This window comes from Meleagris gallopavo, chromosome 1, assembly GCF_905368555.1.
Source record: "Meleagris gallopavo chromosome 1, MGAL_WU_HG_1.1, whole genome shotgun sequence".
Classification (NCBI taxonomy): Eukaryota; Metazoa; Chordata; class Aves; order Galliformes; family Phasianidae; genus Meleagris; species Meleagris gallopavo.
In genome coordinates, this window is record NC_139404.1 from 168,957,970 (window position 1) to 168,977,272 (window position 19,303).

General features: G+C 48.9%; 1 long non-coding RNA gene and 1 pseudogene across 1 annotated transcript in view; both read left to right on the forward strand.

Annotated features, from left to right (window-relative positions):
• The first annotated feature begins 3,437 nt into the window (after positions 1-3,437).
• Positions 3,438-19,303, forward strand: part of LOC146545776 (uncharacterized) — a 33,758-nt gene continuing 17,892 nt past the window's right edge. The window contains exon 1 of the long non-coding RNA XR_014881035.1: positions 3,438-3,520. This is a non-coding gene — a long non-coding RNA (uncharacterized LOC146545776). The remainder of the gene's footprint in view (positions 3,521-19,303) is intronic.
• LOC146545777 (uncharacterized) lies at positions 7,718-12,173 on the forward strand (annotated as a pseudogene).

Consider the following 19,303-nt stretch of genomic DNA (forward strand, 5'->3'; position numbering starts at 1 on the left):
GCGTGGGTGTTGCTAGGGCAAGGGCTCTGCATCCACACTTCTGCCTTAAAAAAACCTCAGGGACGGAGAGGAGGAGTTGGGGTGTGTGAATCAGGGTGTGTGGGCGTGCTGCTGCCCACCAGAGACAAATAGGAAGGGTCGGGTCTATGAATCACGTGGCTACCTGTACAGTGCTGGTAAGTATTCTGCCTAGCCATGACTGTGCCCCGGTGGAAGGCTGCTGCCAGAAATAATGAGGTGACCCAGATAGAAGTCCCATGCTCTCATAGAAGGAAAGCGGCAGCCAAGAAGACTGTGGAGACTCAGACTGAGGCCCTGCACGTGTACAAAAGGAAGGCTGCTGCCAAGAACAATGAGGGTACTCAGACAGATCCCAAACCAAGATGCTGGTGTGCAGTCCTCTGGCTGTAGTGAGTGCCAGAGCCTGGCACTACAGGCCTTTGCAGTGCTAGGTGAGGGAGCCAGCGATTGTGTACGGTGTGACCAGGTAAACTACTTACTCAGCCTTGTGGCCAATCTGCAGGATGAGGTGGAGAGACTGAGGAGCATTAAGGAATGTGAGAGGGAGATTGACTGCTGGTACCAAGCCCTATTAGCCACTAGATCTCAGCAGCCAGATGAGGCTCTGCACGAAGTAAGTCACCACCTGCTGTCTTGCAAATAGGTGACAGAGGGGAACCTACATGCAGACAGTGTTCCTGCTGCAGTGTACCCACTATCCTCTCCACCCCCCAGGAACAATGGCAAAGAATTGGGGGATGTAGGGCAATGGCATAAGGCCCCTGCTCAGCAATGCAGGCGCACCATCCCGGTGATCCCCAGCCCCCCCCCCCCCGCTGTCCCTGCAAAACAGGTTCAGTGCTCTGCAGGGTCAACTGGACAATGGTGGTGATGATGGTTCTCCCCAGTTGGTGGTGCTCCCCAAGTCTTTGCCCAGCATTAAAACTTCATTGATTAGGAAAAAACAGCGGGTCATTGTTATTGGTGACCCTCTGCTGAAGGGAGCAGAAGGGTCAATATGTAGACCAAACCCTCTACTCTGCTGCCTCCCGGGAGCCCAGGTTAAGGATATGAGGAAGAAACTTCCCTAGTCCAGCCCACTGATTACTATCCCTTGCTGTTGTTTCAGGTTGGTAGTGATGATTTAGGCAGAACTTCCCTAAGGACTCTGAAAAAGGATTTCAGAGCCTTGGGGAGACAGATAAAGGGTTCAAGAGCACAAGCTGTGTTCTCCTCTATCCCTCCAGCTATAGGGAATAATGAGGGACTCGATATAATGGGCCAATGGATTAATACCTGGCTCAGAGCTTGGTGTGCCTGGCAGGGGTTTGGGTTTTTTTGACCTCGGCTCTGTTTATGTGAGACTGGGTGGGCTAGCGGCTGATAGGAGTGGCTTCTCCCACTGGTTGAGAGGGGTCTTAGGATGGGAGTTGGCTAGGTTCATTCAGAGGGCTTTAAACTAGGCACGAAGGGGGGTGGGGGTGTAAATGGGATCGCTAATATGGAGCCTGAATGTAATGTCCCTGTGCTTGCAGGAGAGGGATGTGCTTGTAAGACCCCATGGTCTTGTGCCTTGGTGGAAGAGGAGGATGACTCACCCCTTTATAGGAAGAACACAAGGGCAGGTGTGAGGTTGGTGGCTGTGGAAACACCGGAGTGTGATCACGAGGGTACTAGGGTTACTGCCACTTGCAAGGAGACCAAGCTCAAGTGTCTTTATACTAATGCATGCAGCATGGGTAATAAACAAGAGGAGCTGGAGGTCACTGTGTGTTCGGAAAGTCATGATACAGTTGCTATCATGGAAATGTGGTAGAATGACTCCCATGGCTGGAGTGCAGTGATGGAGGGCTACTGGCTTTTCAAAAGAGACAGGCCGGGTAGGAAAGGCGGTGGTGTAACTCTCTATCATAAAAAGACTATGAATGTGTGGAAATCAATAATGTTGATGATAGGGTTGAGAGCATATGGATCAGAATAAAAGCAAAGGCCAACAAGACTGACATTATTGTTGGAGTCTGCTACAGGCCACCCACCCAGGATGAAGAGGTAGATGAGATGCTTTATAAACAGTTGGGTGAGGTCTCTAGGTCACTCTGCCTTAAAAGCCTGCCTGCAGCAGGGGAATTGGAGCTTGATAATCCTTGAGATCCCTTCCAACCCAAGCTATTCTATGATTTCATGGTTAGTGAAGCTGAGAAAATGTGGGATAGATGTGTGGACGGTGAGGTGGGTTGAGAACTGGTTGCCCAGCTGAGTTCAGAAGATGGTGATCAGCAGTGCAGAGTCGGTCTGGAGACCTGGGACTAGTGGTGTTCCCCTGGGATCAGTGCTGGGTCTGGTCTTACTTAGTATCTTCACTGACAAGCTTGATGAGGGGATAGTGTCCACCCTCAGCAAATATGCCAATGATACAAAGCTGGGAGGAGTGGCTGGCATGCCAGAAAGCTGTGCTGCCATTCAGCAGGACCTGGACAGGCTGGAGAGCTGGGCAGTAAGAAACCAGATGAGGTTTAACAAAAGCAAGTGTACAGTATTGCACCTGGGAAGGAATAACTGAAAGTATCAGTACAGGTTGGGGTGTGACCTGCTGGAGAGGAGCTCTGCAGAGAGGGTGCTGGGGGTCCTGGTGGATGGCAGGTTGGTGATGAGCCAGCAGTGTGCCTGGTTACCAAGAAGGACAGTGGGTTCCTGGGGTGCATTAAAAGGAGTGTGGCCAACAGATCATGGGAGGTGATCCTCCCCCTTTACTCTGCCCTGGTAAGGCCTCACCTGGAGTCCTGTATCCAGTTCTAGGCTCCCTAGTTCAAAAAGACAGGGATCACCTACAAGGAAACCAGCTAAGGGCCACAAAGATGATAAAGGGCCTGGAGCATGTCCCCTGTGAAGAAAGGCTAGGTGATCTGGGTCTGTTCAGCTTTGAGAAAAGAAGAATGAGAGGGTGTAGTGGAAATACTAAGTCACGACTAGAACCAGCAATTGGCTCCACCTCTCCTAGACCCATTTAAAAGCTGACTGCCAGTGGGGAAGGATCCCTCTGAAGATCCACTCCACTGGAGTCCATCTTGCGAGCCCAGGATAGGGTGAGTGAGTATCTTTCCATACTCCAATATAACAATTACATTAGCCAAGCTCCTGGATATACCATACCATCTGTATACCTATTGATTATACACAGTGGAGGCAAGGGTATCTCTCTGGAGATCCCTGTTTACCTGAGGCATTCCCAGGGTAGGAAAATTTTTTTCCCTTTGTTTCTGTGTGTGCGTACCCTTCTTTGTTTTCTGGCTCAAAGCTTGCTTCCTGAGTTTATGGGAACTGCTGAATCATGGCCTGAATCTGAGGTGAGCAATGAGTCAGCCCTGAGAGCACAGGTGAAAGCAATTCATCTGTGCTACTGGAATGGGTGGAGCCTGGCTCCACTTCCCCTAGACCCTATTTAAGAGCTGACTACCAATGGAGAAGGATCTCATTCTGGAGATCCCTCCTTTTGGAGTTTTCCAGTGAGTGCAGGACAAGGGTAAGCCCTCTATCTATTCTTTTTTGGTATAATAACTTGCTTAGCCAAACTGTCTTGTATATTTCATAATTATAACATCTGCATATTCATTGATTATACATTCCCGAAAAAATATTCAGAGTGATGGCTGTGGTGGACACAGGAGTGGAAACATCAGTTTACGGAGATTCAACGAAATTCAGTAGTGATAGAGTGATGACTGGTGGTTTCGTAGGACAGACCATTCCGGTCACCCAAAGATGGTTGAAACTGGGGGTTGGGTGTCTCTCTCTCTGGGAATGTAAAGTGTCTCTTGCCCCAGTCCAAGAATACATCCTGGGCATAGATATTTTATGGGGTCTGGTTCTCCAGATGACTGTAGGGGAGTTCAAACTTTGACAAAGGTGCATTAGTGTCTGGGCAGTGCAGGCAATATTGAGAGACTGTGTGAAGCATGAGCCGAAATCACACTGGATTACTAATGTAAGATTATGTAAGTTCCCAGGCTGGTAAGTTGAAATATCAAGAAAGGTACAGGAATTAGAAAAGGTGGGCATTACAAGACCTGCACATAGCCCATATAATTCCCCCATATGGCCAGTCCGAAAGTCAGATGGAACATGGAGAAAGACAATGGATTATAGAGGGTTAAATAAGGTCATACCACCTATTCATGCAGCCGTACCCAATATTGCCTCCCTAATGGAGAAATTGAGTAGGGAGATAAAAACTTACTATTGTGTCCTACATTTGGCAAATGTGTTCTTCAATATTCCAATTGCTAAAGAATTGTAAGACCAGTTTGTGTTTACATGAGGATGCAGGCAGTGGACCTTTCAAATCTCACCGCAGGGTATGTTTATTCACCAACATATTGTCATTATCTAGTAGTTAGTGTGTGACCTGGCTAAATGGAAGAAACCTGATAATGTCAATTTGTGTCATTATATTGATAATCTCCTGTTGACATCCGACTCATTGGAGGCGGTAGGACAGGAAGCAGATTCATTAACTACCTATCTGCAAGAAAGAGGACGGGCTATAAATCCTCAGAAGTTGCAAGGTACGGGCCTGTCCATAAAATTCCTGGGGTAGTTTGGTCAGAGCAGAAGAAAAACATAGTATGATTGAAAAACAGTTATTGGCTGCCTACTCCACAATACAGGCAATAGTGCCAATAACCCAAACAGCTGAAATTATAGTTAAGACAACTTTGCCGATTCAGGGGTGGGGTGAAAAGTTCTGACCCACATTGATCGCCGAGGTTTGCTGCTTCGGAGCTGCCCCAGGCAGAGCTGAGGCGTCTGATCGCGGGGTGCATAGCGGATTCGCTCGGTTTTCCCTCATCCAGGAATTCCTGAGGCATTGGAGCAGCCCGGCACCTCTTGTGAGAGCGGCTCACGTGGCGGGGGCGTTGCCAGGGTAGCGGTTTTCCGTCCCCGCCTCCCTCCCCCGTCTCTAATAAGAGCGTTGAAGAGAGCAGTGGCATGCCACTGCCAACACAGACAAGGAGGAGGAGTTTCCTCACTGTGAAGAGGGTGATAAGTGCGGTTGCACCCGTCAACGACCTGGTGAAAGAGCGAGGGCAGATCCAGCACTATCAGTAACGGGGCGGAGCTGTTTAGTCACACTTGGTAAGGCTACTCTGATTGTGCTAGTGGGTCTGCTGGATTGCCATGGCTGTGTCCCGGCGGAAGGCTACTGCCAGGAAACATGTGGAGACACAGACGGAGGTCCCCTGCACGCGTAAGAGGAAGGCTGCAGCCAAGAAGAGTGTGGAGACCCAGACTGAGGTCCCAAAACAGCATGCTAGCGTTTAGGTTGTTAGCTGCAACGAGTGCCGGAGTCTGGCCCTTGAAGTGCCAGGCGATGGAGGCAGCGCCTGTGTAAGGTATGACCAGGTAAATGACCTTCTCAGTCTGCTGGCCTGTCTGAGGGAAGAGGTGGAGAGGCTGAGGACCATCAAGGACTGTGAAAAGGAAATTGACTGGTGGTGCCAGGTCCTATCGGCCCCAAGGTCCTGGCATGCACCTGAGGCTCCCTATGGAGCATGTGGCCCCCAGTTGCCTTGCAAACAGGTGACAGAGAGGAATCAGCAGACAGACTGTGCTCCTGATATAGTGAGCCCTCAGTCTTCTCCTACCCCTCACAATACTAATGAAGAACTAGGGGGTGTGGGACTGGGTCAAAACCACTGTAACTCTCTCCCAAAAGGGCAAGGTGATATCCACTGCACAGTGGTGGAGCCTCTGCCCTGTTGTTGCCAAGCAGAGCAAAGCAGTTTGAGAGAGAAAGATGGGTGGAAACATACTGACTTGGCAATGTGGGCGTCCCCCCCTCCCCCCCCCCCGACCATGCTCAGCTCCCCAGGTGCCTCTGCGGAATAGATTTGAGTCCCTGGAACCTGAGGGAGAGGTGTGTGCAGATGTGGAGGGTGTGCAGGTGTGGAGGTGTGTGCACCCGTGAGGGTGCCTCGGGGGAAGTGGTCAACCCCATGCCTCAAGACTTCCTCCACCCAGAAGGAGAGAAGGGTGGTTGTTATAGGCGACTCCCTGCTGTAAGGAACCGAAGGCCCTGTATGCTGGCCCGACCCTACCCGCAGAGAGGTGTGCTGCCTCCCTGGGGCGCGGGTCAGGGACATTGTTAGGAGACTTCCCAGACTGATCTGCCCTTCTGACTACTATCCACTATTGATAGTACAGGCTGGCAGTGAAGAAGTTGGTGAGAAAAGCCTGAAGGCTATCAAAGATGACTTCGGGGGGACTGGGGCGGGTAGTTGAAGGAACAGGTGTGCAGGTGGGTATTACATCTGTACCTTCAGTGGCAGGAAAGAATACTGGGATGAGCCTAAAAACCCATCTCTTGAACAAATGGCTTAGGAGTTTTAGGACAATTTACTCGGCACCTGGCATGATGGCTGCAAATGGAAGCAGCCTGTCTCCATGGGGAAAGAGGGTTCTAGCTGAGGAACTGGCGGGACTTATTGACAGGTGTTTAAACTAGGTATGAAGGGGGAAGGGAACAAAATGAGGACCGCTGGGACTGAGGGGGCAGTTTGAGGCTCCAAACAGAACTTGATGGGTGGAGACAGTGGAGTTCAAAGGCTTGGAGAAGGGTGGGAGGATGCTGCTTCTCTCAAGTGCCTGTATACTAATGCGCGTAGCATGGGAAATAAACAGGAAGAGCTGGAGTTCTGCGTGCGGTCGCGAGGTCGTGATCTCATTGCGATCACAGAGATGTGGTGGGACAGCTCGCATGACTGGAATGTTGTCATGGAGGGCTGTATGCTTTTTAGGAAAGATCGGCTGGCTAGGCGGGGTGGTGGAGTTGCTCTTTATGTGAGAGAGCAGCTAGAATGTATTGAACTTCATTTGGGGGAGAGTGATGTAGCAGTGGAGAGCTTATGGGTGAGAATCAAGGGGCAGGCTGATAAGGGTGACACTGTTGTGGGTGTGTACTACAGGCTCCTGATCAGGATGAGGAGGTTGATGAGGCCTTCCATAAGCAACTGGATGTAGCGTCACGTTCCCAGGCACTGGTGCTTATGGGGGACTTCAATTATCCAGATATTTGCTGGACGACCAACATGGCCAGGCACGCACGGTCCAGACGGTTCTTGCAGTGTGTTGAAGACAACTTTCTGATGCAGGTAGTGGAGGAAGCGACGTGGGGAGGGGTGTTACTGGACCTTATTCTCACCAACAGGGATGGACTTGTTAAGGAAGTAAAGGTTGGAGGCAGTTTGGGTTGTAGTGATCATGAGATGGGGGAGTTCAAGATCCTGAGAGGAAGAACCAAAGGAATAAGTAGGATTGCTACCCTGGACTTTAGGAGAGCCAACTTCGATCTCTTCTGGGACCTACTTGAAACTATCCTGTGGGCTCGGGTGTTAGAAGGTAAGGGGGCCTCTGAGAGCTGATCAGCATTTAAACAGCTCTTCTTCCAAGCTCGGGATCAGTGTGTCCCTGTGAGCAAGAAATTGGGAAAAGGTGGCAGGAGACCTGTGTGGATGAGCAAGGAGCTCATGCGCAATCTCAAAGGAAAGAAGAAGGTCCATGAAATGTGGAAAAAGGGTCTGACCACTTGGGAAGAATACAGGAATGTAGTCAGGGCCTGCAGGGATGCAACGAGGAAGGCTAAAGCCTGCCTGGAATTGAATCTGGCTAAAGTGATAAAGGATAAGAAAAAAGGCTTCTTCAAATATGTTAACAGCAAAAGGAAAACTAGAGAGAATGTGGGCCCCTTACTAAGTGAGGGGGGGGTCCTCGTAACGGGGGATGCTGAGAAGGCAGAGATACTGAATGCCTTCTTTACTTCCGTCTTCAGTGAAAAGGCTCTCCCACAGGAATCCCACACCCTGGAGGTTAGTGAGAGGGTCTGGGGAATGGGAGACTTCCCTTTAGTCAGGAAAGAGGACTTGCGTGAGCGCCTAGGCGGTTCTAAGGCCCACAAGTCCATGGGACCTGATGGGGTGCATCCACGTGTGCTGAGGGAGCTGGCGGAGGTCACTGCCGAACTGCTCTCCATCATTTTTTAGAGGTCTTGGATGACAGGGGAGGTCCCTGAAGACTGGAGGATAGCCAATGTCACTCCGGTCTTCAAAAAGGGCAAGAAGCAAGACCCGGGTAATTATAGGCCTGTCAGCCTCACCTCCGTCCCTGGAAAGGTGATGAACAGCTTGTGCTGGATACCATCTTCAGACAACTGGGACAGAAGGAGGTTATCAGGAGTAGTCAGCATGAGTTCACCAAGGGGAGGTCATGCTCGACCAACCTGGTGGCCTTCTATGATGCTGTCACATGCTGGGTGGATGGGGGAAAAGCGGTAGATGTAGTCTACCTTGATTTTAGAAAGGCATTTGATACTGTCTCCCACGACATCCTTATAACAAAGCTGAGGAAGTGTGGGATAGACGAGTGGACAGTGAGGTGGGTTGAGAACTGGCTGACTGGCAGAGCGCAGAGGGTCGTTGTTGGTGGTGCAGAATCTGGCTGGAGAACTGTAACCAGTGGTGTCCCCAAGGGGTCTGTGCTGGGTCCTGTCTTGTTCAACATCTTCATCAATGACCTTGATGAGGGGATAGGAGCTGACACCTCGTGGCAGTATTCAAGCTCCTTACCACGAGTCATTGGTGATTTGCTACAGAGACTAGCTTCAAGCAGGTAAAACTGCGGTGGGCAAGGGATCTGGAGTGAAGAAAAACGACCAAAAAAGCTCTTTTTTAGACTTTTTTGGAGCCAGCAACAGTGCTGTGCCTGGGCTAGCAGCTGGCAGCTTGTGGGCGGACTCCTGACTCACCAGAGGTGGAGCTGACACTGCCTGCTCTTTATCTCTGGAGATTGCCCTTGACCCATTTGCTGTGTGGATAAAAGGAGACCAGGGAGGACACAACACACAGAAGATGTGGAAAGCTGCTCTGACCACCTAGGGTGGAGATAGTCAATGTGTGAGGGCTGCCTGCACTACCCATTCAATAAGGCAGCAGTGGGAGTGAAGGCTGTGTCTTGTGTCAGCACGGGTGAGTGCTCTTGTCTTTTTCTCAGGTGACTTGCTCTCCTGTTGACAGGCCCTGATGCCACCGCTTCAAACATGGTCCTCACCAGGAAATGTGCTTCCCATGCAAAGACTGTGGCAACCCAGACAGAGGGTCTGCTCAATAATGTGGCAGTTCAGGTCGCTGGCTGCCAGGAGTGCCTCAGCCTGCTGCTGCCGGGGGTGGATGGGAAGGATGCCACTTGCGTGCGGTGTGTGCAGCTGGATGAGCTGCTCAACCTGGTGGTAAAGCTTAGGGAGGAGGTAGATAGACTGCGGACCATCAGAGAGTGCGAGTGGGAGATTGACTGGTGGAGTGACTCTCTGTGAGAAAGGCGCAGAGATTGCACTTCCCAGACTGAGGGAGTAATGGACCCTCTCTCTCATCATAGTCAAACAGAGAGAGACAGCTTGAGAGGAGAGAAGGAATGGCAGCAGGTCGCAGGCAACCCTCCCATCCTGACCTACCTTGGTCCCTCTCTGTAACAGGTATGAAGCCCTGAAACCAGAGGGAGTGGTGAGTGATGATGACGTGGGAGCACTGCTGCCAAGCTTGCCTAAGGTGAGGCGGTCAGCTCCATGTTTGAAGACTGCATCCTCCAAGAAAGAAAGGAGGGTGATAGTTGTAGGCAACTCTCTTCTGAGAGGAATAGAGGGTCCAATATGTCAGCCTAACCCTCCCCGTTGGGAGGTGTGCTGCCTTCCTGCGGCCTGGGTCAGGGATATTTCTAGGAAACTCCTCAGCCTTATCCGCCCCTCTGATTATTACCCTTTATTGATAGTTCAGGCCGGCAGTGATGGGATCGCTGATAGAAGCCTGAGGATTGTAAAAAATGATTTTAGGAGACTGGGGAAGTTAGTTGATGGAACGGGCATACAAGTAGTGTTTGCCAGTATTCCCTTGGTGGCAGGGACAAACACTGAGATGACCAGGAAAAGCCATCTTATAAATGCATGGCTGAGAGGCTGGTGCAAGCGCAAAAATTTTGGATTCTTTGATCATGGGTCTACTCAGCACCTGGCCTGAGGTCTGCTGATGGGAATTGCCTGTCTCTAAAAGGGAGACGGATACTTGCCCAGGAGCTGGCGGGACTTCCCCTTGTCCTCATGAGGGACTTCAACTTCCCGACATTTGCTGGGAATACAACATAGTGCAGAAGAAGCAGTCTAGGAGGTTTCTGGAGTATATGGAAGATAACTTCCTGATGCAGCTGGTGAGAGAGCCTATGAGAGGAGCTACCCTGCTTGACCTGCTGTCCATAAACAGAGAAGATCTGGTGGGTGATGTGGAGGTCGGGGGGGCTTCTTGGACAGAGTGACCATGAAATGGTAGAGTTCTTGATTCTTGGTGGAGCCAGGAGGGGGAACAGCAAAACTGCTACCTTGGACTTCTGGAGGGAAGACAGAATTGTTCAGAAGACTAGCAGGGAGACTCTCCTGGAATTCTTTCTTAGAAAGTAAAGGGGTCCAAGATGGCTGGTCGCTCTTCAAGAAGGAAATCTTAAAGGCGCAAGAGCTGGCTGTCCTCCTGAGCTGCAAAATGAGCCAGCAGGGAAGAAGACCGGCATGGATGAATATGAGGGACACGGAAAGCACAAGTAATGAATAATTGGCTCAGAGGCTGGTGTCAAGGAGGAAACTTTGGGTAGTAATCATGGGGCAGTTTACTCGGCCCCTGGCCTGTTGTCTGTGCATGGAACCCACCTATCTCAAAGGGGGCAACAAATCCTAGTGCAGGAGCTAGCAGGGCTTATTGAAAGAGCTTCGTGCTCGCAGGTTCTCATCTTGATGGCGAACTTCAACCATCTGGTTATCTGTTGGAAAAACCACACAGCAAGCTGCAAGAGATCTGGGAGACTCCTGGAATCCATTTATGATAACTTTCTGGTTCAGTTATTGGACAGACTGGCCAGAGGTGAAGCATTGCTGGACTTGCTGCTCACCAATGTGGAGGAGATCATTAAAGGCATTAAATTTGAGGCAGCCTTGGCTGCAAGTGAACATGCCCTGGTCAAGTTCATGATGAGAAATGCGGGCCTGGCAAAGAGTGGGGTCAGGACCCTGAACTTCAGAAGAGTGAACTTTAGGCTGTTCAATGGATTGTTGGCTGAGATCTCCTGGAATGCTGTCCTTGAAGACAAAGATGTTAAGGAAAGCTGGATACTCTTCAAGGATGCCTTTCTGAGACCACAAGAGCTTTCTGTCTGTCTGAATAAGAAAGCAAGTAGAGGAGGCAGGAAACCAACATCGTTCAGCAAGAACCTGCTGGGCAAATTGAGGGCAAAGAAAGGTGCATACAAGCTCTGGAAACAAGGGCGTGTCACCTGGGAAGAATACAGGGATGCCATGTTGTAAGAGATTATTTAATTTTCATTGTCTCAAAGTTTGCTGGGGACACAGATGGACGTGTCCAGGACTCGAACAAGTCCTGGGCAAAGGTTGTGAAATCCTTTCTCTGGAGAACTTTGGTGGACAAGACCGGGGCAAGGAGAGAGAGATAAGCTGCAGCTAAATAGCTGTGAAGCAGTCTTCTGTGTGGACTTATCTCCAGGAAAATGGCCATCTCAGGAGGTGCTGCACATGACTCTTACCCAAGTGCCCAGGAATGCCACTTTGGCAGAAAAAGGAGGATAAAAGAAGACTCGAAAACCATGCAGTTGGAGGTTTTTCTAGCAACAGATTCCTCATGAAGAAGAAGAGGTTTCTGCCATGAGAAGCCTCACAACCTGTCTCTCTCCTTCCTGGACTTGCTTTGCTCTCTACCACAATGCTGAAGAAGAACAAAGGTGTCTGCCATCAGATCCCTCACTACGGAATTCCTGCGTGCTGGCGGACTCTCCTGGGCCTGCTGAGTCCTGCTGCTTCCTCCTGGATTGGCTCCGCAACTTCCTCCTGCCACCTGCTTGCTGCCCAAGGCTGGCCACGCTGCTGCTCTCCCCCCCCCCACTGCTTCTGTCTCAGATCTTCAAAATGTCATGCAACGGGACTGCTGCTGGATCCTAGTGGTGACTATCCCTGCTTTACGCAATTCTTGCTTCTTTCCTGTCTTTTCTATCGCCCTCCTTCCCTTCCCCGTCTCCCTGATTAGGATTTATAATAAACTGGTTGGACTAACATATGAATCATTGTTTCTTAATCTCAGGCTGGGCATACAGATATTACAAGAACCTCATCTCCTTCCTACAAATTGGAGCGAGACACATGTGGACTTGCAGACATGGGATCAGGAAAGCCAAGGTGCAGGCAGATCTGAACTTGGAGAGGGAAGTTAAAAACAATGTGAAAGCATTCTATAGAATGTCAAGAAGAGACAGGTAAAAGCAAGTTAACCTCCTTTGGTAAATGTAAAAGAACTGGCTTCAACAGATGAGGAGAAGGCTGATGTACTGAATCAGTTCTTTGCCTCAGTCTTCTCTGGCAGCCAGGATTCTAATACTTCTTATATCTCTGAATCCTGCATCCCTAAACCTCTAGGTAGGGACTGGGGAAGTAAATCCCTGCCCCCACTGTAAAGGCAGAGTAAGTCTGAGACTTCCTCATGAGACTGAATGCATACAAGTCTATGAGACCAGATGACACGCATCCCAGAGTTCTGAAGGAGCTGGCTGGAGTGGTTGCCAAGCTGCTCTCCATCATGCTTGAAAAGTTGTGGCTGTCAGGTGGGGTCCCGGATGACTGGAAGAAGGGTCACGTCACTCCCATTTACAAGAAAGGGAGCAAGGAGGACCTGAGGAACTACAGGCCTGTGAGTCTCACCTTTGTGCCTGGGAAGATCCAGGAGCAGATCCTCCTGGATGACATGCTTGATCAGGATCAGGAATGAGCGTGTGATCTGAAACAGCCGGCACAGCTTCACCAGGGGAAGGTCATGCCTAACCAGTCTAGTGGCCTTTTGTGATGGAGTGACGGCATTGGTGGACAAGGGAAAGGCGACCGATGTCATTTACCTGGACTTGAGCAAGGCCTTTGACATGGTCCCCCACTATCTCCTTATCTCCAAATTGGAGAGGTGTGGATTTGATGGGTGGACCACTCTGTGGATAAGGAATTAGTTGAGAGGTTGCAGACAAAGAGTGGTGATTAATAATTCTGTGTCCAGGTGGAGGCTAGTAATGAGCAGTGTCCCCCAGGGGTCTGTCTTGGGATTGGTGCTCTTTAATATCTTTATCAATTACACTGATGATGGAATTGAGTGCATCCTCAGCAAATTTGCTGATGACACCAAGCTGAGTGGTGTGGTTGACACACTGGAAGGAAGGGATGCCATTCAGAGAGAACTCAGTGGACCAGGAGAATCTAATGAGGTTCAACACAGCAAAGTGCAAGGTTTTGCACTTGGGCCAGTGGAATCCCAGGCATTTATACAGACTGGGAGGATATTAGACTGGGAGGGGCAGCTCAGAAAGCAAATGGTATCCTGGGCTCCATCAGAAGATGGGTGGCCAGGAGGGGTGGGTAGGTGATTGTGTCTCTCTTCTCTGCTCTTGTGAGGCCCCATCTGGAGTACTGTGTCCAGGACTGGGGCCTCCAATACAGGAAGGATACAGAGCTGTTGGAGAGGGTCCAGAGTAGGCCCGCAAAGGTGATCAGGGAGCTGAAGCACCTCCTCTATAAAGCCGAGTTGAGAGAGATGGGCTTGTTCAGACTGGAGAAGAGAAGCCTGTATGACCTCTTTGCAGCTTTCCTGTACTTAAAAAGGGATTATAAAAAGGAGGGGAGTCAACTTTTTATGAGGTTAGATAGTAATAGGACAAGGGGAATGCTTTTAAGCTCAAGAAATGAAGGTTTAGATTGTAAAGAACTTCCCCCTAACATCCAGAGTGGTGATGTGCTGGAACAGGCTGCCCAGAGAGGTTTTGGATGCTCTGTCTTTGGAGTTGTTTCAGACCAGATTGGATATAGCTCTGGGCAGCCTGGTCTAGTACCAGTCTGGAGGTTGGTGGCCCCACCTGTGGCAGGGGCGTTTTAACTCGATGATTCTTGGGATCCCTTCCAACCCAAGCTATTCTATGATTCTGTGATCACAGTATATGTTGGAGTTCTTCATCAAGGAAGACTGCAGGGGAGGGAGCACATAGATCCTCCAAGAGCCAACTGCTATCAGAGAGTGGCTGAAGAGTCGTAGGCAGGGTCAGGAGAAATGGTGGCCATTCCACACATATAGAGGCAGCACTTTGAAATGCTGTGGCCAGGACAGGGCATGCAGGAAGGGCATCTCTCTGAAGAAGGCTATTCCACTGGCTAAGTGGGGAAGTTCAAAGTGCACATAACCCAGTAACCAAACACCCTTCCATCTACACTGGTCAAGGGCACTCAATCTATCTGATCCTTGAGGCAGAATGGCAGGCATGCATCTGAGAGTAAAGGCTGCAGCTCCAGCTGAGTGGTCTGTCCCATATCCCCCAGGGTTGGCTGATGCCTCCGCTCAGATGAAGCTGAGAAGAGGTTGCAGTGCAGACAGTGTCCAGTCACAAGGCAGATGGCAGTGGCCCTAACCCTAAACTCTTCCCTACTGTCAGTGCACAGCTCTGGTGAATGCAAGGCTGAGAGGGTATTTTAAAAGTCTCTGGCTGACAGATCATGACCTGTGCAGTAATGGGGCAACTTTGGAGCTGCCCCTACCCCTCCATACTGTGAGCACATTTCACAAATCAGGCTTTCTGGGCAGATCACAGAATCATAGAAGGTCCTGAGCTGGAAGGACCCAGTGTCATGGTGTTGGGTGGGATGGAGTTAACTTTCTTTCTAGTAGCTGGTCTGGTGCTCAGGATTTATGAGGAAGATGATAACGCGCTGCTGCTTTAGTTGTTGCAGAGTAATGCTTGCAGAGCCAAGGACATTTAGGCTTCTGGTGCTGCCTTGCCAGTAAGGGGCTGGGGAGGCACAAGGGGTTGGTGCAGAGCAGAACCAGGACAGCTTATCTAAACTGGCCAAAGGGATGTCCTGTACCATGTGGAGTCATACTGAGCATACTGAGGGAGTTAGCTGGGGGGGTACACTGCTACTCAGAGACTGGCTGGGCATCTGTCAGTGGGTGGCAAGCAATTCCATTGTACACCATTTAATTATTATACCCATCCTTTTCTGTCCTATTCAATTGTCTTTATCTCCATCCATGAGAATTTTTTTTTTCCTGATTTTCTCCCATGTCCTAGTTGGAAGGGGCAGGGAGAGGCAAGGGAATAGAACAAAGGGCTGTGTGGTGCTAGCTGCCTTCTGGGTCAAACCACAACACAGAAGGATTGTTGAGACCAACTTCTGCCTCTGTGTAGGGCAATTTAACAGTTAAACTGCGTATCTAAAAATGCTGTCCAAACACCTCCCTAACATCAGTTGTCTTGGTGCCATAACCAGTGTTCCGGGGAACCTGTCCCAGTGCTTGATCACTCTCTCAGTGAACTGATGTCCAATCTGAACATCGGGTTTCCTGATAGACTTCTCCAGTTTGTTCTTCCATGTTGCTCTCCCTCCCCCCCCCCGCTCCTTCTGCACTCCCAAATGTGTTAACTATTACTGGTTCACTCAGTTCAGCATTTAAGAATTAATTCACTTCAGATAGAGGAGTGGATTTCCACGAATTAGGATCACCTCTGCCCTGGCGTCCTACAGAGCCACAACCCCTTGCTTATTTTGCCAGCTCCAGTGTGTCACAAGCAGAGGGGAGCACACGGGCACCACTCCCTCCTGCCTGCCCCAGTTGAGCAATGTGGGAGAGTGGCCACCCTCTCCCCAATCTGGCTTGCAGAGGATATGGGAGTGAAGGAAGGCACTGCAGTCACACTTATTCCCTGTCTCCTCTCCATGTTCCTCGCTCCCACAGCCCCTGAGACCTCCATTACACCAGAGCCTGAGCAACTTCACCATTCCATTCTCTGGCCACCCTCCCCTCACCACAAGTCTGTAATTCAGCTCAGGTAATGCGCTCAGACAACACCTCTCTTTCCCAAGTTTCCACAGAAGTCACATCAACTCAACACCTTCTGGCTGCGCCCACCACTGTGTGCAGGCTCTGCCAAGCACTCCCTCACCCACTCCATTATTTCTCCAGAAAGGCATTCACAGCTGGGCCTTACACCACACCATTTGCAATCCTAGGAGCAAGGCAGTAAAGTATCACTTAGAGTACTACTTATTAGAGCTAAGAGCATACAGAAAAAGAATAGTATTGTTTATCTTACGTCCCTTTGGATGCTAGGAGCTCCAAGTTGTGCAGCGTTGAGCAGGTCTCCCGTCCACGCGTAACATGCTTTGCAGACATGTCCGCAGGAAGAGTTACCCAATTCTGCTCATCTGAGCTCTTATAGAATTTCTTACAAGTAAACAACTCTATTCTTTATTTCTTCTGCCCAACAGAGCAGATGTTCTCATGAGAACTCCTGGCACTTTCAGATAAAGGCAAGGCCATGCAGGTGGTGTGATCACCGGTTCTGAGTGGGAGCTGCTTGCAGGCTCCTGTTGCCACCTCCTGACTGAGTTCGTCCCACAGCACAGCACAGGCCTGCTCAGGTTCACCATTATGTAGATCACTGATGTTTATATACAGTAGTCTTTTGATCAGGATCACTGCAGGAGCCCATAAAGGAGCTGGAGATATCCATCAGTCTGGGTGCATTTTGAAAGAGCCTCACGCTAAGAGCAGTTTTTTCTCTGTAGAGCAGGATTCAGGATATTAGTAAGAAATGTGTTGCTCATGCTGATAAGGTAACAGCCTGTTATAATGAGTTCCTACACTGACTTTTTGACAGTATGTATGGATGGATCTATCAGAATTTTATTATTTAAGGTAAAGGGATTGTACAGAGACAGACTGAATAAAAACCAGCCAGTAGGTTTTAATGTTTGAAATGTTAGTTGGAGCTTAGCTGGAACTTGATCGATACCTGTCATGAAAAAGTCTTGGCTTACTAGGTTGCAACCAGCTTCAAAATGAAAGAATCATTGAGATTTATTGGTCATACACAGTATCTTCTCCCAGAGGTTCTTAGCTGGAAGACATTCTTTGATAACACGATTGCTATAGTCTGACTACCACTACTAAATTCTATTTTAAATTCCAGAATGATATACTGAAGTTTATTGAAATTCTCCACTGGCTACATAATGGTCATCTTCATTTATCAACAACAACTTTCTCTAATTTTCTCTTCCATGGATATTCTTCATTTTAGAGGTCTTGTCATTTCACTAGCTGCCTAGTCAAAGTTAATTTCTCTAATGAATGGAGCCACAGCAAAGTATTGCTTGTGTAGCGTTTGAACTAATCAAAACACTTTCACTTTCAGGGATTAACTCCCAGGTCTCTCTGGGGAACAGACCTTTTTTAGCACTGCTTTTATGTCCTTCACCTCCTCCTGTCCCACAGGACCTGAGGGTGCTAACACTGACTTATTCAAAGCTCTTCTGCAAACACAGGAAGGCTACTGTCTTTATACCATGAGAGAAATGTATTTTTCAGGGGAAGTACGTGAATCATGGTTATTCCATACAGCAGCATTCAAAGCTATTGCTTTCAGAGGACAGTGAACACATCGTCTTACTTCATCAGCGTTGTGCTTGACAAGGGATCTTTCTGACTGTTCTGCTATCCTTGAAGCAAACATGACAGGAATTGTCATTCCCATTGTCAGAAGGACCATCTGCCACTACATTAGGACAGTCTTCTATTAAATTCACCAGCGCTAATTATAGGATGACTAGCAAATGGTTAAACTGCCAGATGCTATAAAGATATATCACTGTCTCTTTAGGTGGTTAGGCAAACGTTTAATTAGACCTACAGCTGCTGTGTCTGCTTTACCTACTAACTTATCTAAATTGCATTCACCTGTGGAAAAGATGGAGCTGCTGTCCTCTGATTTGAAAAGAATCTTAAGCCTAGCTTTACTGAAACATGAGCTTCCACCTTGAAAAAAAAATAAGCAATATTGGGTTCAGGGTGTTTAACAATCTGTGACACTGTTTATTCACAGAAAGAGTGAAGGGCAGAACCCTGCAGTTTTCCCATTTGGTACATGGCCTTGGCTGAAGCCTGCAGAGAAGGATTTTAAAAAAGCATGTAAATCCTTACTTTGGAAAGTGTACTTGGTTCTGCTTAATACTGCTAGATCTAAAGGTTATATCCAGAAAAACAGGACTTTGGGATCTAGCTAAAGTCTAGCCTGCATTCAGTCTCATTACTTTTACCCTTCTATTTTAAGGGTTTACAAACAGGTTTCAGAAGAGTACTTTATTTATTGGAACTGATGTTTGCCACCCCAAGGCACAGGCACTGTGGTGACCAAAGATGCAGGTGGGCAACAAGCTTAGAATCAGCCTTAAAGCTTGAGGCCCTTGTCAGGAGCTTTGTTGGGTAGCTGCGCCCTCAGTGGAGCATGGCCTGTTGCTCTCCACTGATTGCAGAAAACGCTGTGTGAAACCATCTGAATTGTACTGATTGCAAGGAGAACTCAGAGGTGTTGTAGCCCAGATCTACCCTGACCATGCTTTAACCCAGACAATTCATGAGCACAGTATTAATTACAGGCCAAAGAGCAGTGCCAAGAGGTAGACAATCTGCCCATGTGCTTTGGTGGATAAGACTCTGTTATAATACGTGTATGCTGCTGTGTGCCAGTTGCCTGTTGTGCCAGAACACTAGCAAGTGGAGAAAGAAGTAAGATTCTGGGAGCTGTTCAGGAGATCCCAGGGAACTGGGCTTTAGGGAGACTAAGGAGGGGTCTGAAGCTTATACAGAGGAAGTCCTAGTTGCAGTAATTTCACTGTATTTTAAGCCTGCCTTATTTATAGCTTCTTTCTCTGCTAGCATCAGTTCCAGCCAGTTTTCCTGATCTGTCTATTTAGGCATATACAGCCTTCCTTCTTGGGCACAGACATTGACACTGAAATTCATATGATGGTTAGCTCAGATCTGGATGCTTGTAACATGTCTCAAGCAGAATATAAGCTGAAATCCAGACAGAGTATTTGGAATTATACAATATTGGTGTCTCAGGAGCTGAGTTTAGCGCCTAGGAGTCTGCTTAAAGTTCATGGTTTTTGCCTGGGAAAGCAGACAGAATACATCTGTAGTTTTATCTTACAGCTTTACTTATGCTCAGTGGTCATGAATCAGGATGAAGCGTGTTCTTTCCTCCCACACTCTCAGTATCTGTGTGCACAGTAACGTTCTCTATGGTCTGGGCCTTATACACAAAGAAATATTTTCTCTTCCAAAGCTCTGGGACCTAGAAACTGGGAAAAGCATAGGGAGAGATTGCAAAGGAATGGCTCTGC